We start from the raw sequence: 27,805 nt of genomic DNA, 5'->3' as shown, positions 1-27,805 counted from the left end.
GCAGATGGCACTATGCCATCAGCATGGGACCGGCCAGCCCTTAAGAGCAGGCACTCATCCCTCAAACAGCAATCTTTAACAATTTGCAATAATTAACACGGTTGTACTCTTTTTCCTTTATGATTGTAAGATGAGCTTGATACATTCTCATTTGAATAATTATGCTCCATTTAATTCTTCTCTCTGCATCAGGTGGATAAATGTTGACAAGGGAGTTTGCTAATTCTAAACTTTAAGTAAATAGTAGGGGCAGAGGTAAGGAAGTTATCTGTTCTCTGATGGAAAGAAGATAGAATCCCACCTTCTCAGAAGAAAGCTGGACCCAACACTGAGACTGTGAACTCTATGAAGACAGGAACCCTGCCTGTTTGCATTTGTACCCTCATGCCCTCACTTATTAAGGGGTGCTCAAGAAATCTGCAGAATGGATTAAAAAACAGGATCACTGAATGTGGGGTGCAGAAGGATGATAACCTGCAGAAATTCTCTACTATTTGCTTCAATTTTCTAAGTAAAGTTGGAGGCAAAGTGACCATCTGAGAAGGAAGATGAGGGAAGGGGTGTTAGATGTTCAGAGGGCAGAGAGGTTGTGAAATATTTTCTAGGACAGTGGGAGAATGAATGAACTAGACTACAGTCGTATGATATGATCACTGACTAATTTGGGGAATAAGCAGAAGTTTTGGGTTCTGATTTAAAATGAAAGCAGTAAAATTATTCGCTTACCTCTAGCTACATTCATAAGTCCAGGCATGGTGTAGGCAGAAAGTTTGACAAGTTGTGGTTGAGATTTATCAGACAAGAGCAGAATGGACACAGGGGAATAAGCGTACATGCAAGGGAATCATTGCAATGAATGAGCCGTGGAATCCACGGCGAGCAAAGAGGAGAGAGAGAAGGTCAAGGGAGAATCAGTGCATTGAAAACCCCAGCCAGGTTGAAGGATTGTTGGAGTCCTAGGTGAGATCAGATGAAATGACACTGTCCAGGCTGTGGTGAGCCGTGTGTGCAATTATGGAAGGAGTGGCAGCTATTGGCAAGGACAAGTTCAAGGGTGTGACCACTAGAGTTAGAGTAGGATGAAAGGCAAGATTATTGAAGGAGAAAAGTCCTAGAAAGTAAGAGGCAGCACTTGAGAGGGCTGCAGGGAAAGCAGGATAATCAGAGGCGATCTAGACTTCTGTTGGAGCAAGAATTTGAAAGCATTGTATCGGGAAAACATGTAGCATACAGTATTCGAGGAAGAGCTTATATGAGATTCTGCCAGTGACGGCCCATGATAGCCAGAGGGCAGAGTGGGAAAGGTGTCAGAATTGGTGAACAGATGGAGGACTGGAGCAGAACAGGGGACAGCACACTTTGTTCTAATTAGTGTAAGCGATGAGGGATGACTTACAGGTGATGAACATTAAAAAAAAAAAAAGAATGTAAATGGGTTCAAGGCAGATGATGGCAGGTAGGCCTGAATTGCAGGGGCGAAGGGAAAGGTAAGTTCTGGGGTTCTTGACTCCTGTTGATGGAGGCAATGAGATCTATGGAAGCTGGGTTTGGTCCCACTGCTTGAAACCCTGTTGAGCCAGGCTGTTGGGATTAGAGACCCCCTCCCTCACGCTGGGGTTCACGCCAGGCATCTGTTAGAGGGAGAGTGAACCACAACGCCGGTGCTGCCTTGAAGCCTGATGGTGGAACTGAAGCTTTCCAGGAAGGCCCACGTCACCCTCTGCATGGTCAGAACCCGCTCGGCGGTGATGATGGTGCAGCAAGCCTGGATGAGACACGGGTCCTCTTCAGAAAAAAATTCTGTTTTCTCCTTCTGGAATTCCTATTATTTGGGTGTTGGGTCCTCCTGGAATGATCTTCTAATTTTCTTGTCTTTTTTTCTGCATTTTTTGGGGCTGTTCTACCTGCTCTTTTTGAAAGATTTCCTCATGTTTGTATTTTCTACATTTATGTGGATAAGGACAGGTGATATTTAAGAACTCTTTTTCTCTTAAAACAAAACAAAACAAAACAAAAATGAGCACCTAGTGATTGTTTTATGGATGCAAGATTTTCTTTTTTTTTTTCCTCTCCCAGAGTATATTATCACTTCTTTGATGCTTTCCTTTCCATGCATTATCTCTGTTTCCTTTGAGTTTTTTTTTTTTTCCTTTAGGCACAAAAATGCCAGTTACACCTCTGCGAACTGGGAAAGGAGCTTGTCAACTGATGGGCTTAACCAAAGGAGACTGAGCGAGAACCTAGATGTTTCACTGGACTTCTGCCCCAAAGCAATCTTTGTAGATTTTTTTTTAGGCCATTTAATTTTTCCAGAGAAAAAGATTTCAGCATCCTTAGGAAGTTGAACAGTGAAAGGGACCCAAAGTGCATTCACTTCAATGGAACTTCTTTTCCTGATAAGACATGTCAGTCTCATTCTCTGCTGTGTCCTTATTCTCTCTAGTTCTAATTATGCAGAGAATAAATGTCCTGCCATTATGAAAAAGGGGGTGGTTGTCTATAAGAACAGGTGAAAAAAAAAAAAAAACTTCTAAGAAGTCTCTGGGCTTCCGAGGGAATGTACGGCAAAAGCCCTAGTCTTTGCCCCACCCCTTGCCACCTCCTGAGGTTCATAGAACTTCTAATTCCTTAGCCTCTAAGGGCTCTTCCCTGTAAATTGTCTGATTTCTAAATCGCATTGCCTTCTGCTGGCCCTGGATTTCAGCTTTCTCAGCTCTGAGAAGCCTCTTACTGCTAATACGTCTGCTTCTCAACTTCTCAAAAGGTACCGGTGCTCCTCACGTGCTGTGGTCTCCTCTCCTGTGCTCGTTGGTGTGTGGTGCATTTTTTGTTTTATTCCTTTGCCATTATTTCAGCGGGTATTTGAGTAAAGCAAAGACCTGCACATGCGTTTCAGTTGCCCTATTCCTCCTGTTTCCTTTCCCCAGTAATAACTAGGATCTGGACTGAAATGTGAAGACTCTTGCTAGGGCTCCTGCGGGAGCCAGGGAGGCCTGGAGTTAATGCTCCTATGGTCATGTCACCAGCCATGATTTAGTTGTCACTGATCTGGAGACCACAGACAGAAGCAGGGAGACAATTCTGTGGATTGTGCCACTCTCTCAAGGAAAAGTGATTTATAGACCCATCCTGTTTAATCCTATGAGATAAATGCCATTACCATTATCAACGTTTCACAGAGTTGCCAGCTGCATTTTGCACAGGATTATCTGACAAGGTTGCTAAGTAAAGAAACGCACATTTGTCCCAGGTCTCTTTGAATCCAGAAACCTTCTTCTTGACACAATCCCATACATCTTCCTTGACAACCTCAAAGTACTCTTAATTACCTAGCTGGGAGAAGTTGCCTGGAATACATTATAATTGAGTGAATTTGCATGGAATTATAATGACAATAGTTTCACGTCACAAGTTTCCTGCATTATGTTTAGCATAAAATAATCTTATAAAATATTATGGAATTGTGCAATATAAATGTTAAATATTGTAAAATAGTAAAGTATTGTGTGAAAGCACACTACTGATTCCAAAGCCTTCCAGATACCTCTCCCAGAACAACCCCTAGATTAGTCATTTGTGAGCCGTTTCCTGAGACATCCTTTGGGCTTGTGATGGTGGCAGTGAGGAATGAAGGGCTGAGGGAGGGAAGTAAGTGGAGCAGGAAGCATGGAACATGGACCACACGCTTAATTTTTGCCTGGGCATCGTATCTAAGGACAACATCCTCAGCTCACTTCAGGGTGAGAGACTAAAAATAAACACAATAAAGTAGAAGACATTCCTTAGCCTAGAAAAGAAGTGGACCACCTGAAAACTGACATAAGTATTTGAAATATTTGCAAGTGAATTTCATGACAGAGGCAAGACAAAGGCGGTGCCATAATTCAGCAGACGAGAGTGAGGGATCCTCAGGGAGATGGTCACGACTCCTTCTACAAATGGGATTTGCATGCTTGTTTATTCCATCAGTGCTTCTCCGTCAAATCTATCATATCCTAAATGGCAATACGAAAACAAGTGGCCTTTTTCTAATGAGTTTTTCATGTTTTTCTCCTCTGTTTCCCTGCTAACATGCTTTCCTCATCAGCGAGGGCAACATATTTGCTCCTTAAAAGAAATTTGAATTGAAACTCCAGAAGAAACGCCGAGCAGTGGTGGGGGGACACAAATGCCTGGCAAGGTAAATAATTGGATGAGACAGAAAAATACTGAAATTTCAGCCACCCTCACTGGAGCTGGAAGGTTTAATTCTACCAAGAAGTATTGGAGAAAGAAAACTAGGCAACATAAGTTAAAACTGCAAGATTAATCCTTATGAAAGCCAAAAGTAGGACAATTTACGGATGGAAGCCCTCATGTGTGAGCCAGTGACATCAATATTCTTTCTCGTATAATAACTCAGTCTGGATTGTGATCTGTTTTTACCATTGTTCAGCTTTTGTTTTCAACGTTTAAAGAACATGCAGAGGGAACTCACTTCAAAATGATCAGGTTCGTGATAGAACTTTCTCTCTCCACCTCCCCTGCCTCTTATCCCTTAACCTCAGTGCTAAGAAAGACCACGGAGCTGCTTGAAGAGAAGCAGCCCACTGCTTCTACAATGTTCTTTTGTTACTTTGCTTCTCTTTCTTATCTTCACAACACTGTAAGATTTATCTCAGAAAATGACGTAAAAAATGTTTTAAATGCAGTGAGGTAAAGATGCTTTTTCACCATCATCAAACAATATGTCGAGCACATGCTTTGGCACTGCACGGAGCACTTTACATCATTTGACTTGGTTTAATACTCAAAAGTACCATTTCAGGCATGCTAATGTTTTTACCAATTTGCTTTTGAGAAATATGAGTTTTTAGAGGTTAAACAAAATGCTAAAGGTCACACAAGTGAGAAGGGAGTTAGACAAGACCCTCTGGGTATCAATCACAAACAACAACTGAGATTAAATCAGTAACAATATACTTTTTAGTAGACTCTGTTCACTTAAAATCAAGTGATGGTGAACATAAAAAATTTCCAGCTCAAGTATCTGTTAAACTCGGTTTAAAATGTTTAGAGATGAATTAGTCACACTTGGAATACACTATTCCTTTTGGAAATGGCCAACATAATGGCCTGAAGAAAGTTACTGATTCTTCAGACTTGGGCCACAGTTGAGCCAACACATTTGTTTAATAGAAAATATGCCTTGTCCAGTTCACATTAGAAGAGTGTAAAGAACTCTGGAAAAAAGATCAAAATGTGTCTTCTGACCCAAATTTATATTTCCCTTTGCTTAATATTTACCTCAGCAGCTAAGTTGGCATTAAATATATTGCCAAAGGTACAGATAAACATACTCTAGGCACTCAAAAATAGTAGATTTACTCACAAATCTTACTATATAGGCAAATGGATTTTAAGTTTAATGAGGAAATGATGCATCTGTTCATAAGCCTTTTCTCTGTGAATGGATCTCACCTTATGGAGGATTAGACTTCATTGAGGCAGAGGCTCACCCAAAACAGAGTCCCTTAATATGATTTATAGCTAATGAAACACAGAAGAGAAACAAGACTAACAAAGAAGTTTATATTTTTAATCAAACAGACCTAAAGAGAAGGCAATTTAATTCCCTGTAATTTTCCCCTTTCTACATCTTTGAAATTGATTATATCTGGATTCTTCGCAAGTTGCAGTGAAATGTTAGATTGCTTGTTCTGTACGTATAGCAAATATGTTGTGTTGTTTGCCATTTGAATATTCAAAACATCTCAGAATAATAGTGGCTGTCAGTTTGGGGACATCTGCTCTATGTCATCTACTAGAAGAGTTTTACTTATATGATTTCACTTTCTTTTTACCCTCTTGAAAACCACCACAAACATTTATCTTTAAGATTGGTACAGTATTCAGGGATGTAGTTGGCACTCCCACCCATACTAGGGAAAGCGTTAGAATACAAACAGGATAAATATCAAATTTTAAAGGAAGCATGCTATGTCCCTCTATAATAAAATATGCCAATTTAAATGAAAACCTGACATAAAGATGCCAAGGCTGGCAGCAGAGGGTGGTTCCTAAAATCTGAACCGTGAAGTTCAGTGCATAAACATCCTGCATGGTGCTCATTGCCATCTGCATTTCCATGCAGGCCCAGACAGCTCCTTCTCATCTATAAGGATAATGAAATATATCAAATTGATCCTATTCAGGGTTAGAAACTGTTGCATTAACAAAGTACTATGGCCTTATTCTTGCCAGACTTGTTCTACTAAAATCAAATCAGAGCAAAATGTGTCTAGGCAAAACCTCAAATGTATTTTGCCCTCAATTTTCTTAATTTTGAATGAAAAATGTGGCATTTCCAATAAGTAACTTCCAGGCTCATGCAGTGCAGAGATAAATTTATGCACCTTGTGATTAACTGACTAAGCACAATTAACTTAATTAGGAATATTATTTTGCCTGTCTCTATTACTCCTTTTCTAGAACAGGAACAAAAATAAATGCCTCAAAGACTGAGTCTTGATTAGAGTCATGTCTTGGCTCCAGCAAGATGCTTTACATAAGAAAAACAATCAAGAAATACTGAACACCATTAGCACCATTGAACATTTCTTATTGTCTTTGTAATGTGATTTGGAAGTGAGGGAATTCTCAACACTTGCAAGTAAGAGAAAACACATGAAACATAAGATTACTTGTTTTGTGAGGATACTGTGTATGTTGCATTCTTCGTCACTTAAATATTAAAAACGTCTAAAAAGAATAGAGGCTATCCATTTGCAGCAACATGGATGGAACTGGAGATCATCATTCTAAGTGATCATCATTCTTTTTCTCTGAAAGAGAGAGAAAAATATCGTATGATATCATTCACATATGGAATCTAAAAAAATGGAAAGAAAGAAAAAAGAGGACACTGATGAACTCATCTACAAAACGGAAACAGACTCAGACATTGTAAATAATCTTATGGTTACTGGGGGAAAGGGGGTATGAAGGGATAAATTTAGGAGTCTGAGATTTGCAAATGATAACCACAATATATAAAAATAGATAAAAAATGAATTTCTTCTGTATAGCACAAGGAACTATATTCAATATCTTGTAATAACCTTTAACGAAAAACAAAAGGAAAATGAATATTATACACACACACACACACACACAGGACTGGGACATTGTGCTGTACACCATACACCAGAAATTGACACACTGTAACTGACTATACTTCCGTTAAAAAGAAAAAGAATAGAGGCTATCAATTGGAGGCACTGGCTCTGTGCCACTCACTATGACATCTTTATATTATTTCACTTTCCTTTTACTATCACCTAGTAGGTTAGTAGTTAATGGCCAATGAATAGGTAAAGAAAAAAAGAGTTTGAGAGGGTGAACATTTCCCCCAAGGTCTAACTAGTAAGTGATGGGCCCTGATACTGAACTATAGCTGTCTGACTTCCAAACCTGTTTAACTGATGGCTCCACTACCCTCTTCTTAGCAAGCATTTGACTCACCGTAAATTTACTGATACAGTTAATATGCTTTATAACAACAAGGAAATAATCATAAATCAAATAAATTATCATGTTGCATTTCTTAGTTTAATTCTCAGTCCTTGGATTCTGCTTGTTTTTGCATCAGATATCCAGGCAATGGTCCATTGGGATAACTCCCAATAACGCAGTGTTGCTTGATCAAGAAATATTTCTCCCCTGATTTAAGTGCTAAAAAATTTGGAACAGGATGTGTTGTTATGACTTTGTTTATTGTCCTCATTAAATATAATTTCAATGAACAATATTTGTCAATGATGTTCCTGTGACTCCACATCAAGTAATGAAAGGGTTTGAATTCAACTTGTCTTTAGTAATTGCTGCATTTTTTCTTAGTCAGCATTTAGTTTGTAGCTCCTATAGCATCATTTAAAATTATCAACAGTTTGTCAAGCATATTGAGAAAAGGGAATATGAAAAACACATTGGAAACAAATATTAAGGGGTTCTTTCTGCTCAGATTTATAGACTGTGACAAATGATTCAAAATGGGATGGATTAGAAAACGGGAGAATTTTTTAAAAGTCGAACAGAGAAATGGTGATATTTTCCAAGTTATAACATCATGGATTAAGGGGAAGAGAAGGAGTAAGCAGTTGTAAAAGTCAATATATTATAATATATTAGAAATAAACGTTGATAAATAGCCATGACAACAGAAACAACAAACCCATGTCCATTAGATAGTCATTTACTATTCATTTTCTATTATGTATTGTGATATATGATTATTATGAACATTTTAAAGAAGAAATTTAGCCTCAGAACCTGATTTCTCTTAAAACATATAGCTGATATTCCTGGAGTAATCAATTTAAGTTCAGGACTGTCTACCTCCAGGATCCAGGCTTTTAACCATTAAGCAGATATCAAAACAAAGTCTGCAGTATCACAGGCTATGGTAAGTAGCATTGGGGGTGTGGTCACCCCTAAAGACACCCATTTCAATAGAATCACACTGCATTTACCTCCCAAAGCAGCCAAGAATAGATCCTCAAAATTTTCTGCAGGTGAACTGTCAATTCAAATAACACAGAATGCTCATAGGGTATTGGAAATCATATAAAATTCTGGGAGACAGAGAATGTAAATTCCTATTGAAACAAGCTTAATTCACTTTGGTACTTGGATTAGATCTTTAAGAAGTGTATTTCTTAAAATATAAATTCATCTGGATATTCTCTTCAACAAAAAATAAATATTGTAATTATTTTCTATTCATGGGAAATCTCTAACAATAACAACAAATAGAAGGATCCAAGTCATTAAAATGCCCAATAAAAATTCAGTGATTGGAAAAGAGGTTACTATAGATATCGAGAAATTTGTTTTAATGAATATGTTCATTAATTCACACAAGCTAAACCTGCAGAACCAATTCATTGATCAATTTTTTTAACTATATTAATGTAAAATAATTCAATCACTGTACTGGGGCCTAAATTCAATTATTTCACAGCTGCATATATCCATGCTCAATATAGAGCAATTAAAGAAGTGTTTCCACCATTAGCATTGTGACATTATTAGAAAGCAACCCATACAAGCTACAATTTCCATTGCATGATATATACAAAGTATAGCTTGCTTTATGCTGTTTGTATTTATCTAATCTCTTGTGTCAATGCCATCTTCTTTTAATCAAATTTGTATTATGAGTTGAAACTAAATGGTAAAACTAGAAACCAAATATCCATTGATACCTCTTGCAGAAAATAAATAATACACTTAAGGTTTTAAAAAATTCAGATAAATATTGTAAAAGACAAAATAGAGAAATAATTCCAAAAGGAAAAGAGCAGACTTATTATTAATCATGAAAATTCAACTTGCAGGTAATTACTATTCCTAGAGAAGGAAGTTGAATAAAATCAGTGACCATGAAATTGAGTGATCAAAGTGTTTCTTCTTGTAAATAAAGGTAGCATGCATAGTATGTCCTGCTGAACTTTTTGAATTGTGGAAAGTAAATTAGGAAAAGTAGCTTCACAGGTATAAAAAAAAAAAACCCAAAGTTTTTAAACATTAACTTTCATAAAATGAAAAGGGAATATTGCAAAACTTGGAGACAGACATATAATTGTCTAAGAATTTAGACACATACAAGTTATAATTCTTATGCAAAGGTGACAGAAAGGCCTTCTTTGATGTATACAGTCCTAGGCATGGTATCACTCTTGAGTCTTATAAGGGAAAAATAAAAAGGCACCCTCCAGTCATGGCAAAAAATAAAATTGTTAGTCAAAGATAGAATGCTGTGTTTAAAAAGTGACTGGTGGAAATATTTATATCAGAAAAAATATAGGAAAGCATCTGAGTAATAAATGTAAGTTGGCTGAAAAATAATTTGTACTTGTCTGTTAATAGGCCAAGAGACAAGACGTCTATAAGGGTTTGTGACTTTTATACTTAATTGGAATTGTGTGTTTTGTCAAGGGAAAATAAATGAACTCCTTTGTCTAATTCATTTTAACTGTGTATGGATTGAATTGCCATCATCCACGCTTTTTTGTTATATAGCGTGTTCTACTAAAATATGTGTTTCTAGATCATAAATTAGCTCAGTCTTAATTAGCAAACTGAGGCAACCAAGTGATAGCAGCTAAAGGCAAAGTGTGCCAACGCAGCCGAAGGCAGCAAGTATTCTCCACAGTGTCTGTCTACCCCACCTCCTTGTCCTGGCTCAGTTTGGGCATTTGCTCCGTTTTGGAAGCAAAGGGTATTTGGTTCTACTTTCTCCATACTTGGTGAAGTTCCCCTTGTCTCCAAAATTCAATAGCCTGAATATTCATTCACATCACTTCCTAAATTCTTCCTTCTTTTGGTTTTGTCTTTATTTTCTTTTACATACTTTGTAATTGAAATTTTTAAACACATACAAAAGTGTGTAGTATAGTTTAATGAAACCCAATAGATCCATCACCTAGTGTCAATACTTACCAAAGTCTGAACAATTTTACTTTATCTATATCCTCATCAGTTTTCCTCTACTCCAAGTCATCTTGAAGCCAATCCCAGATATCATGTAATTACATCCATAAATATTTCAAATTGAATTTCTAAAAATAAAAAGCCATATTTTAAATGTAAATTTAATAACATTATTAAACAGAAAAATGATGTTAATTCCTTAATATCATCAAATATCCAAAAGTGATCAAATTTCTCCAATCATTTCATAATTATTTTAATAACTGGTATAATTAAATCAAGATCCACACAAGGCCCATACAATGAATTTGTCTGATATTCCTTGATATTATCCCATAAATTTTATCCTACAGTTTCCCTTTCCCTTTTCTCTTATCTTTGTGAATTTTTTTTGCTAAAGATATCCAATTCCTTGTTCCATACTTGTTCCCAATTTCTAGACTACGTTGATTGTATCCTCAAGAAGTAAGCATAGATTTGGTCTCCTATCTTTTCTAGATCTATAACCTTGAATAGACTTAGATAGTATAACTTCACCAGAAAATACACAATGTCTGGTTGTTTTTCTTTCTTTTTTATTATACACTTCTAAATTTACTATAGCAAATTCTTTAAAAAAGATCACTATATATGTGTGTGTGTGTATGTGTGTCTGTCTGTGTGTCTGTGTGTCTGTGTGATCTTAAGATGTCATGTTTTCTGTTCTAGATACTGTTCAGGACTGTTATTATCTTTGATAGAATTTACAAAGTTGCATAAGTTTTCAGATGTCTAATCCCAACCCTGTTATCCCTATGAACTCTACTATTTTTAGTGTTTTGGAAATACACCTAACATATTTGAGAAGAATAATATTTAATATTAGTCAAGCTCTGAGCGCTGCACTAAAAATTGGGGAATTTAAAGCATGTTTATTTTAACTCACATTTTTTATCTTGTTTAATGCAATTTGTTTTAAAGCCTTTGTTTTGTAACAATTGACATATGTGTTTGCTATATAAGTATTTTAAAATTTGTTTTATATGCATTTTGCTTACAAGACATCACCTAGTACTTCTATTTATATTTGTTTGTACAAATAATTTATACTTTTTTTAGCAATCAATGTTAAAGATAAAATTATATTTGTAAATTGTACTTATGATTGAAAAAAGGAATTTAGGAGGCCTTTACTTTATTTCTCTCACTTCAGTTTTTTTGATAATACAATTTGGGATTTTAAAAACAAGAGTATTGGAGTAAGTTGTATTTTTAAATAATTAATTTTTGCTAAAATCCGATTTGTATTTCCAACCCATCTTATAAGAATACTGATAGTATTATATAATAATATATCAAAAATATATCCATAAGAATTATCTAAATATTTATATATAATACAATTTATATTCCACATATATTTGGTTCAATAACAAACACTGTTTTATTCCAAATCTTTTGTCATTATTTTTCAATTTATTTCATTTGTTATTCAAATTTAAGTAATTCTTCAAAATAAACTCTTTTAAACTCAAATGTACTCTCTTCCCCATAGCTCACTTCTCAGTATAGTTCAAAAACGTTGTGCAACTGATGGATGCAAAATGATGTGCAAATGTTTCTGGTGCTCACATGAGAAAAAAAAATTTAGAAGTTGCTCAATTTGGACAAAATGCACAAAATCAATATAAATAATAAATAAGCATGCTACGAAATGACTAGCATTACCAGCAAACAAGTCAACAAAATATCCACTTTTGCCATTAAATTTGGTGAATATTTTTTAAACGTTAACATTGCGCATTGACATGTGCATAATGAAACGGGCTGTTAAGTTTTTGGAGGGCTTTCCGGCATCATATTTCCAAAGATTTATATATATTTAATTCCTTGATTCAGTAATTCCACTTCAAGAAGATTCCCCTAAAAAAACGGTCTTAAATTGTTGTATTTGCATGCTCATTAGGTGTTTTGAACAATACCAAAAAATAGAACGCGGCACAAAGGCCCGACTGGGAAAAGGTTAAATAAATCGTAATCCACATAAGAAATCAAATCGTATGCATTATTAAAATGGGATTTTAAAGAATATTTTATGACATGGGTGAGAATAAACAAATGAATATAGAGCAAAAATACCGAATAGAAGTTCAATATTTAATTTGATCCTATGATGGAAAAAATATGATTGAGGATCAACGATTTGCTCAGATCTAAAGCACAGGTTCAGAGTGGGCACACTTTCTTCAAGATATGGTTAAATTCACCTTCATATTTTCCTTTTAGATAAAAGTGAAAGAGAGGCATCAATCACATCTTTCACACATTCGTGTTTACATTTCTTCTCAGATCCATCCCAATCTATTGAGATTCACCCCCATTTATACATATTACAGAAAAATCTGTCTGTGCTTCTTCCCCTAGTTCCTTCAGAAGCAATGATTATCCCTTAATACTTAAGACTTGTTTTCTAGTTCCAAAATTTCTCCAGTGGCTTGATTCCTTTCTTTTTCTTTCTTCCTTTTCAGAGTCAGGATCCTAAGCCTTGTAATTCTGTTAACCTTTTGCGATTTTGCTTTAATTGAATTCTGGTTCTATGTCTTCCACTTACAGCTCTGTACCTGCCATTCTTTAATCTCTACTTTTCTTATAACTTCAGAAGCCATAATATTCTCATTTTCTTTCATTCTTTTTTATTATTAATCTCCAAATGCCTATTCCCTATTAGTTCCTCACAATTTTTTTTATTCTTCTAGAAGCTTTAGATAGAGCTGTATCTTCTGCTTTTTTTTCCCTCTTCCAATGTTAGTTTGTTCTCTGCTTCGTTGCTTGAGTTTCCTAAAATGTTATAAACTTTGGCCATTTGACTACTTTGGATATATTTATTGATTCCCCTCCATCCCACACTCTCAGTTTAGTCTACAGAAGTCCTTTCCAGGATAGCGCTAAGAAACCATTACAGAATCCACTCTCTCATTTTCCCTCCCCTCCTCACCTCCATCAGCCCATTTCCCAGACCATCATCAGTTATTGCACACAAAAAAAAATGCTTCAAAAGTTTATTCTCTTTCCAACACATTTCTGAAACTTCTATGACTCCCATAATGTTGAACTTACTGACCTTAAAAGCTAGAATATCATCATCTACTCCTTAAGCAGCAGCAAGGAAAGACCAACTAACTCTTCAAGTCCCAATGCATGCTGTCCCTTTAACAGACTCTTCACAACCTACCATAAACAAAAGGGTGAAGTTTTCTTTGTTCTCACGTATTTGACACATCTTACAGTACTGTATTGAAGATGATCTTTATCTATTCCTAAGCAACATGAACTCAGGTGACTTTTTCCAATGCTTTGTTTTCTGCTGGTGTTTTCCAATTCCAGTTCCAAACAGCTTTGGCCATTTTGCATGGATTATTTGTACCACAAAAATGTCTTGCTAACTAAGTCACTCAGCCTCCTCTTTTCACTGCTGTCTTCCTGTTGAGTGTAAATTGAATCTTAAACCTCACCCCTCTGGGTGGAATTACCAAAATAAATTCTCCCAGCAGTCCCTTTCTTTGTTTTTTAATCCTTTCTCCATAATAAATGCATGTTCCTACTGATTAAACTGCACTGAATTTCTCTACACAAGACTTTTTTCAAATTAAGCTCAGCAAGAAAAAATTAAATAAATATCAGTGCAAAATAAAATGAATCTACTCATCTGTGGTTACTCGTTTCCTTTTAAATAAATATTTATATAATTTCACTCCTGCATTAGAGTTGGAAAGTATTTGAGCACTTTCCTTTCTGCCAAATGGAAAAGATGCTGATGGTTGTATGTGAGCCAGTGTCAATACCTACAGTCAGAACTGCAAACAAATGGTTAATTATTCAGAACTCTATGGATTACTTATATGTTGTTTCCAGATTTCCATCATATCCCCTTCATGGTCCAAGTCTGGCACCTGGGCATGGCTGACTACAGAAAGACTGGTCAGTGACTTTTCTTTGAATCTCCAGTTCCCCTGAAAAGTTTTTTAAAAAGTTATTTTCCAGCTTCTTCCTAAATTGTGTCAGATCCCATTCCCATAATAAATCCTTTATTCTGTAATAATCATGGAGGTTCTGCTTCTCTGACAGAACACTAACTAGTATCACTGTTGATATTAAAAGTTGTTCCGAGGAACAGAAGCTTACAGATTGGAATGTGTTATTAGTTCTCTAATCTGATTACATTTAAAAGCAATAATAATCCTTTTGTCATTGATAAACCAGACACTGACCATCTACAAAATCCAGTGGCAAAAAAAGAAAAATACTTTTATTACCACCTATAATCAAATTCTAATAGAAAGTCAGGCCACATGTGACCAAGTATTTGCTACCATAAAATACTTAAGTGGAAATTAATGAGAATAGTGGAGTTGATTGCTTCTCATGTACAGAGAAAGAAAATCATAAGCTTAGGCCTTTAAAAATCTAAGCTCAAGTTCCAAGTAGGGGACCAGAAAACTTCTATGACTACACTAAAATAAATTCTTGTCTTCACTAGCTTCAGGATCAAAATTTCTGACAAGAATGACCTAATTCTAATCGACACATGCCTGAATTACTACACAAAGTAAATTCTCAGTTTCACAGGGATTTTATATTAAAGTTATGTCAGAGGTTGGGAACATGTAGACCTGAAAATTGGGATGAAAATTTATAGGCAGATTTTGATAGAGTTGAAGAACTCGAGCCCCTAAATTCTACTGAGGCTCATTTGCCTGGAGAAGCAACATTTAGTCCTCTTTCTGAGGGGGTTAGTCTCCTCTTGCCTAAAATCCTGAATTTGTCTCCAATGAAGTAGGTGCTTTGCAGGGATTTCTGACCCTCTTCAGACCCCACCCCCACCTCCTGTCATTGTTTCTAGACTTATAACCAGCATCAGGTCCCAGCAGACTTTAGGAAAGCTGGCAAAGTATGACCGATCAGGAGTCAGTCACCCTACACACTTAAAGAACTGTATGATTTTGCCAATTTTTAACACAAACCTAAAGAATATGTCTGGGAACATAACCTAAGGTGTCAGATTGGGGTGCAAGGAATACAATATTCCTTCAGGTTGAATATACAGTTGACTCTTGAACAACACGAGTTTTAACTATCTGGGTCCACTTGGACTTGGACTTTTTTTCAATAAACACTGCAGAACTACACAATTCACGGCTGATTGAATCTGCAGATGCGTTGCTGCAGAGACGGAGGTCTGCTTGACTACAGGATTTGGGTATCCTCCCACTTTGGTATCCATGGAGGGTCCTGGAACTTATGCCCTGCAGTTACCAAAAGACGATTGTATTAAAAATTAGATGGGTGCCCTGTGTGGAAATTCTCTGTTCAGTGGCTGGAAATGGCTCTAACAATTTGCTTAATCAATGTATTCGAACTCAGACTCTAAGATGGTTCACACTAAATGAACTTGAGTTTTCAGAACTTCTTTAGTATTCACTAGAGGAAGATAATCAAAGCCTGGAGAGACTGAAATGCTGGCTGAATTTTTTATGTAAGATCTGCTCACTCACATCCTAATTCTGAGAGTCTTAAAGATATTTCCTTTATCAAGCCTTTGAAAAATACACTAGGGAAGTATGTCTTCCCAGCATCTGTGAAAAGCTCCATGTTGGTTCTTCTCTGCAGGTCAGAGACAAACGTGGGAACTTTTACTGTCAAAGTGGGCTCTCTGAACCCAAGGAGGATGATGAGATCCAGAAGTGACAGAGACCATGTGGAAGCACTTAACAGCCAGAGACCAGCAATCACAATGGATGGCAGATCCAAAGCAGGTATCAGAAAGTATCAAAACAGTTTGACCCATGAGAATCTTTGATGTGATCTAACTGAGCATTGTCCCAAGACTGAAACTGATGGCAGCTCACGAAGTCTTACTTGACTTGTGTAACGGGGGAGAGCTGCAGAAATTGTGAACAGAAGCTTAACTTTAATCAGTACTCTAGAGGGTGTGGCACATCAAACATTTTCCAGAACTGGGCTGGTTTATAGAAATAGAACCCTTAGAATAAAAAAGTGAGCTCATTCTATTTCAAATGAAGAGCAGACGTGGGGTCATGGCTTAAGGAATTAGTTGTTCTCAATATGTTCTCCATCTCTATGAAGTAATTGGCCTTTTAGAATAAAATGGCATTTGGGGGGTGGGGGTAATTAGGTACATGTATTTATTTTTAATGGAGGTACTGGGGATTGAACCCAAGACCTTGTGCATGCTAAGCATATGCTCTACCATTGAACTATACTCTCCCCACTAAAGTGGCATTTTTGAAGAGCCAGTTATGGCACAAACTGTATAACGGCCCCTGTGTGTCTATGCTAACAAGATCCATACAGGACATGCTCCTATGAGGTAGTCACTATATAGTGGTGTTTCTTCCAAAGCAAGGTTACTAGAAGTTCTAATCAGGCTAATGTGAAAAAGAGAAGACCTGTAGAGAAGGAAAGAAGAAATAAACTCATTGCTATTTGTAGATGACATAATAATCTACATGGAAAATACCAAGAATCCCCCAAAATTCCAATTTACTGCTCAACCTCCAAAATTTTATGTGATTTCCACTGAAACCAGTTAGAAGGTTGATCCTTCCAACCTTCAACCACTACAAAGATTTCTCTAGAGCTGCAGTTCTCTGCACTGAGCTGTACCTGAGAACTTCATCCTGTCGCAGAAGGAACTACTGTTTCCTGGATGATGAGTTGTAAACCTAAGTTAGATGGACCAGTCCCATTCAGGCAACATGAACCTGCTTAGTACCCAAATAATCTTTGACCCTCAGCGTATAATAAAGAGAAAGCTGATAAAATTTAATTAAATACAAGGCAGATGCCTGGAGTTAATAGGGTTAGTTTAGCTTAAGATAATCCAGTTCAAATTTCTAGGCTCTAGACTTATTATCTCTAATTTAGACAAGGCTTTTGACAAGCTCTCAGTTTCATTATACAGAAAATGAGCATAATTTCAGGTTTGAGGTAAGAATTAAATGCATATGTAAAGAGCTTAATGTCTAACACAGAGTAGGCAAAAATATCTTAGTGGCTTCTTTCATTAATAACAATACTATTGTTGTATTTTTATAATAAACTAGAAACATAGTAACAAGATAGAAACAAAAGAATTTCTGGCTGGTTATTTCATACCCTTGAATTTTTTTCTGTCATCTTACATTTCTTATACCTTTCTGATGCCTGTTTCTTGCTCTATTGTGTCCAGTATTATAAAATACTTCCAATTGTTTTGTAATAATGTGGACTTTATGCAAAAACATAGATGAATGAATAGGTAGATAAACATACAGTCTTGGGCTATAAAGAAATAAAATGTCACAGAATCTTAACAATTGGGGGTTTACATAATAAAAAGGATGAATTGGAAGTTATCTCAAGGAATCACACAAATCAACTAGAATTTAAAATGTATTTAAAACCTCTCTCCTTATCAAATCTAAATATGAAAATTACTAAAAATCAGACAGGTTGAAACATTAAAAGTAAATATTTTGAAAGAATGATTAGAGCAGTTATTTTGTGAATGTATTCAGTTTCCAGCCACACTGAGGAACATAGGTCCCCAAATTTGCTTATTTCTCATTAGCGGTTTACTCAGCCTACTCTCATTGTACACCCTGATTCAAAAAGAAAGTTAATTCTATGCAGTTTTTTTTATTTTTCTAGTATAATTACACCTCATAAAATTTAAATGTTGCTAGAAATAAACTAAATAAGGCAGGATCCAGAGAGAACTCATGCCATCACCCATGAACATGTCATATTTTTGACTGAATCATTCAGTCTAATTATAATCAAGAAAAATACCTAGGGAATAACACCAGTATTTACTGTGAGTATTAGAAATATTCAACTGCATTGGAAAAACATTCTCCTTCAAAACTGAAAACTTACGATAATTTTCAAATACAGTAGAAAATAATTTTTATTGAAAATGTTACATTAACAATGTAGCATTTACTATTTGGCTCTATACTATACCTCTGGGTGGTAATTTACGAATGCAGGCATTTAGATAAACACTGTCATATGGTAATAAACACAAAATCAAAAATGGGAGGTGCAGCATAAAGAGTTAATAAATAATATTCAATGTCATGTTGCCCATAATTCAAGTTGTTTATTAATTTCAGAAATTTCTGTTAAAACATCATCATGCAGAATTGAAGTATTCTTATATTGAGTGTGACATTAATATGACATTCTGGGTTTTTAAAAGCAAAGTGTAACACTGAATAGCTAATTATTTAATGTGACCTCTAGATCTATCAATAATCACTACTGATATGACTTGGATTTTTGAATAAACATGACTTTGGACATTTTAAATGCTTATTTTGAAAATGTATGCATACTTAAATTATTTCCGTTAAACATGTCTATTGTAACATGTTTTGCAATTGTGCTGGAGATGTCTGAGGCTAGCTAAGACGTAAAAGCACATTTCTCATCTTCAAATATGCTTCTTTTTTTAATAAAAAATCTCTGGAGACTGCAGTGCTATGCAGACTGGACCGTTAAGAACGAGGCTTACTCTCTCTAGGATGTAAGAATGTATTAAAATTGACCTTAAAATTCTCACATCTGAAGCACATGTTTTGCTCTGTATGTATATTACTTACTGCTGGTATTTTCAGTAGAGATTTGAGTTATTAGATTTACCAATTAATATTCAACTTTTGAAGGGAACACTTTTATTCGAAAAGCAGAAAAGCAGAACAAGTGATAAACAAAAAAGATCATTTACAAGCAGATTTTATTGCTATTTTTTGCACAGTCTTAAAATACAATTGCTTTGGTGTTTTCTATTAAGGGGTTACATCGTGGACTGCTTACCAGGAAACTATATCTCACACATGTTTTCTGAATTGATGAGATTCACTTTCTTAATGTTACTTCTAATGAATCAATTCACAGTCACATTTTTATGAAAAGCAAATCATATATATTTAGTAAATAACATGCATAGATAATTAAACTAAATGTTGTAAATAGCATGCACTTTGATATAAACTATTAAATTGTTCACATCCACGTACATTACTAACTGTGAGTTTAGGCAGGGGCAAACAAAGCAGTCATCTGTTTACATGGATGGCCTTACGTGCTAAGGCAGATACATGTTTCCCATAAACACTTGGAATTTAAAAACCCCACCTTGAAAGAGTTACTCATTCAGGTCTTGAAAGAACTTTCCCTGGTTAAGAATTTTGTGTAAAAAAATATAAATACGAATAAACGGAGGTTGCATCATTCAACTTCCATTGATCCACTCACTAATTCATTTTTAAGCAGTATGTTCCAAGCATAATTCACATGGTTTTTGTACTTTGGATATTCCAGACAAAGAACCCACCATCAAGTAGCCTCAGGAGTCAGGGGAGTGTTCTAGTGACAAAGCAAACACACAGGTAATTTCAGATTGTACTGATGTAAAGTATTAGGTCTCAGAAAGTAATCCGACAAAGGGAGCTTTGCCTTCGTTGACTAGGATATGCCTTGTCTTGTTTTTAGGAGTTTGTGGCTGTGAAAGATGAGGAAGAATCATTATTTTTCCTCCATCTGTTTTCCCCCCATTTTAAACAAACAAACAAATAAATAAGTGACATTGGTTGTAAAGGATCCAAACAGAAACACAGAGACTTCCGTAGGAGTCTGGGCAAGATAAGATGTGTGAGTCAGGAAGGGTGGTGGCAGGAGAAATTGCGAGAAGTAAGTGCAATTCAGGATACATTTCAGAGACAGAACCGACAGGTTTGATGTTGCATTTATTTCTAAAATAAGAAAATAGAAAGAGGAAAGAATGACTCTTAAGTCTTGGCTTTATCAACCTGGGGATGAGGAAAGGTAAGAGCTTGATTGCTTTTAATTTAGATTTTTTTGTAGGTTTGTGCATCAGTGTCAGGGATGCAGACATACATTTCGGTCATGGTAGTTTTAAGATAACTCTTAGATACCTGGAGACATTCATGAGGCCATTTGATGTATGTTTGAGAGATCATGGGAGAAATACATTTTTGAGGCATCAGCATTAGGTGGTGTTTAAACTATATGAGCAAAACGAATTGTCCAAGGGGAGAGAATGCAGATAGAGAAGAGAAACAGTCCCAGGACAAAGCCCTGGGGTTTTCAAAAACATTGGTGTCTAGCAGATGAGAGGGAATAACTCAAGACACTGAGAAGGAGCCAAGGAGAGGATGAAGGCATCACAGAAGCTAAGAGAGGAAAGCGTTTTACTAAGGACTAAGCAGTTCACAGTGCTGAATGCTGAGAGGTCAACTGAAGAGACGTTAGTCGCCTTTGGATTTGACAATGTGGATGTCACTGGCGACATATTCCTAAGCAGTATCAATGGATCAAAAGCTAGAATCTAATCTATGAAGAAGGGTCAATGGAATTTTCCAGTTCGACTTGGCAGATAGAACACCCACGTTTACCTTCATTTCCTCCCAAAACTACACTAAAATGACAGCAAAAGGATTTTAAAAGTAAAACATCAATATATTACACTCTTTGACTGAAGTGAAAGCTTTGATCTGGCTTTAGTGGTAGATGGGTGATGTGTGTTTTATCTGATAAGGTAAAAGAGCTAAAACATCCTAACTATGAGGTAGTCTACAGTTATTGTCTGAGTACTAAAAATCAAGACATATTAATATAGACATTCCATTTAGAATTATGCAATTCACAGTGATCACAAAAACAGTTCAAGTAATACTTGTGTATTATATATACAGTGTGCTAAACAATATTCCAATCATCTTATCCTCACAGTACCCCTTTTGCCATGTAATATTGTTATACCTATTATGGAGAAGAGACAACTAAAATACAGAAAGCTAAGGGACCTGACCAAGGTCACATGGCCCGCCAGGAGCAGAACTCTGAAGCAAACCCCACAGGCTGACTTCCGTTCCTGCTTTGGAGGGGTTAAAGTGCTGTCTCCGGAAAGTCAGAATCTGGGGTGACTTAGTCTCTTTTTTCTCACCCCAGTGTCTGCTCCTTAAAAAATAGGCATGTATTACCTGACAAAGTTTTAAATTAAATTGTTTTAAAAGAAGGAGCATACATTCAATTTTAAGCTTGATTTTCTCTGGGTGAAGGAATTTTTGATAGTTTTTCATTTGTTCTTTTTCTTTGTCTATATTCTGAATTTCTTAATATTGATCCTATTGGTTGTGCAATTAAAAGAATGTTGTTTTATAAACAATTTTTAAAAGCATGAATAGGACTTGAAAAGGTCAGACATGCCTTTCCAGAAACATTGCTCTAAAAGGGAGAACAGAAATGAGGTGTTGGAGATGTGAGACCAAGATGTGAAGTTCCAGAGCACGTTGGCTGGTGATGGCAATGATTCAGAGAGAGGGGTAAAGAGATGCGGGAGGGAGAGGACGTAATTGCTGGATCAAGTGTTTGAAAAGATGAGAGGGAATAGGATATAAAAAATAGGTCTTCCTGGGAGCAAGGACATTTCATCGAACCCATTTCTACAGGAGTAAAGGCAGAAAGTGTAAATTCAGGTAAGGAATTTCAATTCCGATCCTCTATATTTTCCAAATGACATTTTTAAAAAATATATCTACTAATTTTTTTTGTGGGGGAGGTAATTAAGTATGTTTATTTATTTATTTACTTAAATGGAGGTACTGGGGACTGAACCCAGGACCTTGCGCATGCTAAGCAGGCACTCTACCACTGAGCCATACCGTCACCCCCTAATGACATTTGAGGCCAGTTCATCAGTTCAAGGGCAGTGGGGAAATGAGGGAGTATGGAGATTCTGAGGAAAAATGCAAAAATATGAAATGGTCTGCCATTGACTCATTCGTAAAATAGGCTTCTTGGCCATGTGATTTGTCTGTTTGAGATTTGTGGCCAATAATGTAAAGTGAGAATAGACACAGTGACTGTAATGAAAGTAAGCAGGAGCCTGCTCACATAGCAGGTCATCACATAACGTTGCATAGCGTTTCATTATTACACACACTCCTAGCAAGCAATCTCGGATTAGAGGTCAGACCCTCTAACACTGGCTTTGGCCCCTCTCAGAGAGCCCGACACTTGACTCCTTCTGAGTCATCGTCTAGATGCCCACTGATCTCCCTACATTATACAGGTCTCTAATACAGCACTCTCTATCCACTTTCCACAATACACACACAAATAAAGCAGACCAAATACTTCCTCCATTTAATATCCTCATATCTTTTCTGGGGATGAAGGAGTAATTGGAAGGGGTTAAGCCAGGCTATTAGATGGGAGTGGTCTTCTGTTCTCATTTTTCAGTTGCTTTTGCCAAGTTGACTGTCTGGTTTAGTTCCTGGAAGAAAATCCCATAAAACTATCCATTAAAATAAGATTTCCAGAATTCCTTGTCTCTGCTGCTTGCTCTGTGGCATTACTGACTCAGCATCTGCTTTCCTGAATCTATTCAGTTGTTCCGTAAGTTAGTGTTTAATCTTCATGATCTTAGGTGTACATTGGACTCCCCTCTCCTAATCACTTGCATGGATGCTGAGACAATCAACATAATGACATTGTATGTAATTTTCAATAAAATGGCAGAAATACAGTCGGGTTGAGTGACCTGGCCAAGTTAATGTGGTTAAAAACCAGCAAAATAAAATTTAGGTCTAGTTCAATTTACCTTCTCGGTAACTATGATTCCCAGATTTCATAATGTGTCATAATCACCTAGAGTGTTTATTAAAACATATTTCTGGGTTCCAGTTCCAGAATTAAATGGATCTGGGATGGTGGTTAAAAGTCTATACTTCTAACAAGTTCACAGGAGACTTTGATGTTGCTAGTCCTATTCTATAGAATAAAAGACAGCTTTTTGAAATTTTGGCCTCCCAAATTTCACTTTCTGGCATCAAATCCAAGAATCTTAGTAACTCATATTCATACACACACACACACACACACACACACATACATACAACCCAGTATGTAGATGATCTTTTTAGATGTGCATGTCCTGGTCTTGGACTCAACAGGTGCTATTTCTGCAGTTTAGACAGAATTCTGGTAATCTCTCCTTGCAATATTGTCTTTAAACTTCAAGAAGTTACCCTTGGAAGGGTCCTCTGTTAATACTTCTACATAAATATCTATATGATTTGTAGAATTTCAGCTAATGAATAGTTTCTCTATAAGAGATGGACTTGTAACATATCCAGGTTCTAGGAGGACAACATCCTTGGCTCTCACCTCTCCTCTCCCATGTACAGTCATTGCAATGTAAGTTCAATTTTATCCAATTGGCTTCATCAAGGCATTGATACTTTAAAGCCAATCACTTATTTCAAGTGAGTTCAGACTCACATATATATGAAAACTCAAATTATTTTCACAGGTTACAAGAGACATGCAATTAAGTTGATCCCAAGAGAAGCTTACAGCTACCCAATAAAAATATATAGCCAAAATTAAATGGTGCTGTGCCATTTTATATAAGAGACTTGAGTGTCCCTGGAGTTTGGTGTTTGCAGGGGTTCCTAGAATCAGTCCCCTGTGGACACTGAGAAACGACTGTATCTAATACCCCAGCTGAATCTCGTATGCATGTTTTAAATGTGAAAAATGATTCTTTAAATGTAAAATGTCATTTTGAATTTAGTTATTTACATCTTAAAGCCTAGATACTGACAAGGTTTTAGATACCAGTATAATGAATCCTCAGGGCTATACCTGTTTTTTCTCCCCTTTGCCAAAAAAAAAAAAAAAAAAAAGGAAAAGAAAAAAAAAGGATACAGTAGGAAGATACCTTTAGACAAATGAAACAGCCTCCAAGTTAAACTGACTTTGCCAAAGAGGTATTTGAATGCGAGTTATGACAATCCAAAAAGAGATCTCACTTTAAAAACAGTAGATTTGAAAGTATAGTTTGACATGGAACATTGCGTACAAAAAAAAAATCTAAAAAGCATTAGAAGAACCTAAGATAGTAACTATTTTTCATTAAATTGTCAAGAAAGGTTTCTAAACAATAAAATAAAGGCATACCATAAAAATGTCAGACTTGACGTATCAACTCAGATATGCATTTTGTGATAAGAGACATGAAGATTAAATGGCACAAAAAAGACATTATTCTGCCATTGGCAATATTTCATCTGGTTTGATAACGTGTAAATTTATAAAATGAGAACTCAATTAAAAATAATATTTTCAAGAAAATCTCTACATCTGTGCATATTGTTCTAGATCTCAATTTTTAATGTATGTCTCAAAACCTGTAATAAGAATCTTTGTGTACATTTGAAAAATACCAAGGCAAAAAAAAATCCAAAAAATGAAAGTTAGCAGATCATTTGTATGGTATCTATTCATGGGAAAACAGTGAGGTTTCCCATCTAAATATTAAGCTGTAAAACCTTGCTTCTTGGTTTTCTGTTGTTGTTGTTTTTGGCCATTAAAGGCTATCCGCTTTAAGTGAGTTCAGCCAGTTTGCAATATGTCCATCTCTGACTTAGCAAGTCCTTCTGTGTGTCTTCCTGAATACTTCCTGCCTTTTAAAATTCCCTTCTTACTTTATTTAAAGTTATCAATAGTAACTTGCTCATTCACAATTTGTATTCAATAATTATTGTCTTCCTCTTCACCCTCTTCCCAGTCTCTAAAAACACCCTATTTGCTTTCACCAGTAATTCTATGATGGAGTAAAAAAATATACAACCAATTCTTCCCTAGAAGTGCCCCAGCACACAGCCCCACTGAGCATGGACCATCTCCAGAGTTTGATTCTATTTACTTAACAATCACCTTTAAGTGAAAAGCTTCATGGAATTTTTGAAAAAGTGATTTCTTTTGTTTGGCCTTGTTTTAATTACCCAAAGTTCATGATGCTATCATGATAATGTGCCTAAGTAATGTTGATGTAAAGATTCCTTAACTTCAGAAGATCTCAAGAGTTCCCAAGTCAGTTTTAAATACTATAATGGCATAAAGGAGGTAATGCATCCACATTTTGAAAATATGAAAACAACTGAATGAAAGTGACATGCACAAGGATGGTGAGAAGGTTGCAAGTAAAGCCCGCCTCGTTCACAATTTTCTATGAGGATATCATTTCAAAACAGTTCAAAGCTAATAATATTACATGTAGCATACTTTGACCTCAACCTGCAAAACCAAGTTCCAAAAGAACCATATTCTTGCCAATTTGGTGGAAAAAAATAATACCATTTGTCTTTTATTTCTAATTCTAATCATATACCCACTTCTTCCCCATCAAGAGAAAGTCTTTATCCCTTTGCTATGATTAGTTCAAGAACTCCGGCTGTACTTGGTCATTCCAAGAATTCAGTCTTGATTATTGAAGAGATAGCCAGAATGTCTTACTTGTCTGTTCCAGACGTCCCTTCCTCCTGCTGACAGTGCTGCTCCCAGCACCCGACAGTGTCCCTTCAGAACACCGGGGCTACAGACTGCAGGGAAAAAGCCTGTTGCTACCAGGTATCTCCATCATTCTTGATGGCTTGATTTTGTCCATTGTGGTTTCAGGCAGGTAGTGTGGGGGCGGGGGGACCTGTCTTTAAGAAGCAGCTCGCTCTCTTCCATCTGGCCAACTTCAAATAACTTCTTAACTACAGCCAATGTCAATGAAGGTAAAAAAAAAAAATCGGAAGTGTTGCTTGCTTCTAGTCCTGCTTCCACACAGCCAGGCGCAGCTCACTGCCACCGCTGAAACGCCTTTTTAGAATGATCTTTCAATAGCTGGGCAAGAAAGAGTAGGCTGTCCCTTTTTGTTTCTGTTTTTTTTTTTTTTTCCAGTTTGTGAACCTTCCTCTATGCCCCTGTATTAGCCACATCCCAAGATTACTAGCAGAAGGCCATTCCTTTCATTCTTATTGCAAAAAAGACTTTGTAACAACTACTATTCAATGCTGACATGCTAATTATCCATTATGTAACAGCAACACATCACTGAGCCAAATTGCAAACACTGAGAAAATATTCCAGATTGAAAAAAATGAAAAGTCCTATTCTTTTGTCTACTTGATGACACACTGAAAAAATTAAGGCTAAATAAACATGTTTTTATATGTAACTATATCTGCTGAAGATTGAAAATATTGAACTCATTGGTTTGACTCTTTTTTTTTTTTACTTTTTTTATTGAAGTGTAGTCAGTTTACAATGTTGTGTCAGTTTCTGGTGTATAGCACAGTGCTTCAGTCATACATGAATATACATATATTTGTTTTCATATTCTTTTTCACTATAAGCTACTAAAAGCTAGTGAATATATTTCCCTGTGCTCTACAGTATAAACTTGTTTATCTATTTTATGTATACCAGTTAGTATCTGCAAATCTCGAACTCCCTCTTAAAGCATTATAGAATGGAAGTGTCTGGGTCAAAAGGCAAGAGGCCTGGCTTCTACCCCCTGCTTTCTACTGGTTATCTGTGTCATCTTAACCAAGTCATGAAGTTTCCTCAATCTCACCGCTAAAATTCGAGCATTAAAATGTATGAATCCTAAAGTCCTCCAACTACAGAGTTTCCATAAAAGAAAGCAAAAACTTTGCAAATACTCAGATCACAAAATCTTTGTCTATCATTCTTTAAAAAAAAACTTGCACTCATATTAGCATTTTATTTCCATAAATATTCGCTGGACATCTGCTTTTAAGGTATTGTCAAGTCTAAGTTTTGTTGGAAATGTAGAATAAAAATATCTCCAAATTTTGGTGCAGCAATGGAAATTAAAAAGCTTTTATGCTATTATGTCAAATTTATGATATGGAACATAAGGCCACAGGTAAACCATGCCACAAAAACCTGCCATTTTGACTTTTACTCTAGTGGCCCTTTTAGTAATAGGCATCATTGAACCAAACCTCCTATACCCCTTTCCTCTCTAACTCTGTAATCTAGGAGGGGTTGGAGCAAGTTGGTGTGACATGCAGTTAGTATGAGAGGTACAAACATTTCTGTAGTAAAAACACATCAAGCTAGATTCTCCCTGCACTAATTCATGTCAACATTTATGCAAAGCACTATTTTAGTGACTGCAAGAATACAAAAGTAAGTCAATTCTGTGTCGGAGCCAGCCGACAATCGATCAGGTCCAGAAACCTGTGCTACAGGACTGAGAAAAGAAAAGACGTAACAAAGAGACAACAAGACAAGACAAGACTAAAAAGTGGGGTTGAGAGGGTCTCACTCTAGCCCGCAAGACGCTAGGTCAAGAGTGGACGACGAGTTTATTTCTTGCAGTTAATTTATATGATTTTAACCCATTAGCTCATACATTCCTGCATGTAGGCAAAGGTATTGTTTTAAGGCACATTAACAACGT

Source organism: Vicugna pacos, chromosome 8, assembly GCF_048564905.1.
Source record: "Vicugna pacos chromosome 8, VicPac4, whole genome shotgun sequence".
Classification (NCBI taxonomy): Eukaryota; Metazoa; Chordata; class Mammalia; order Artiodactyla; family Camelidae; genus Vicugna; species Vicugna pacos.
Note: the sequence above shows the minus strand (reverse complement) of the source record.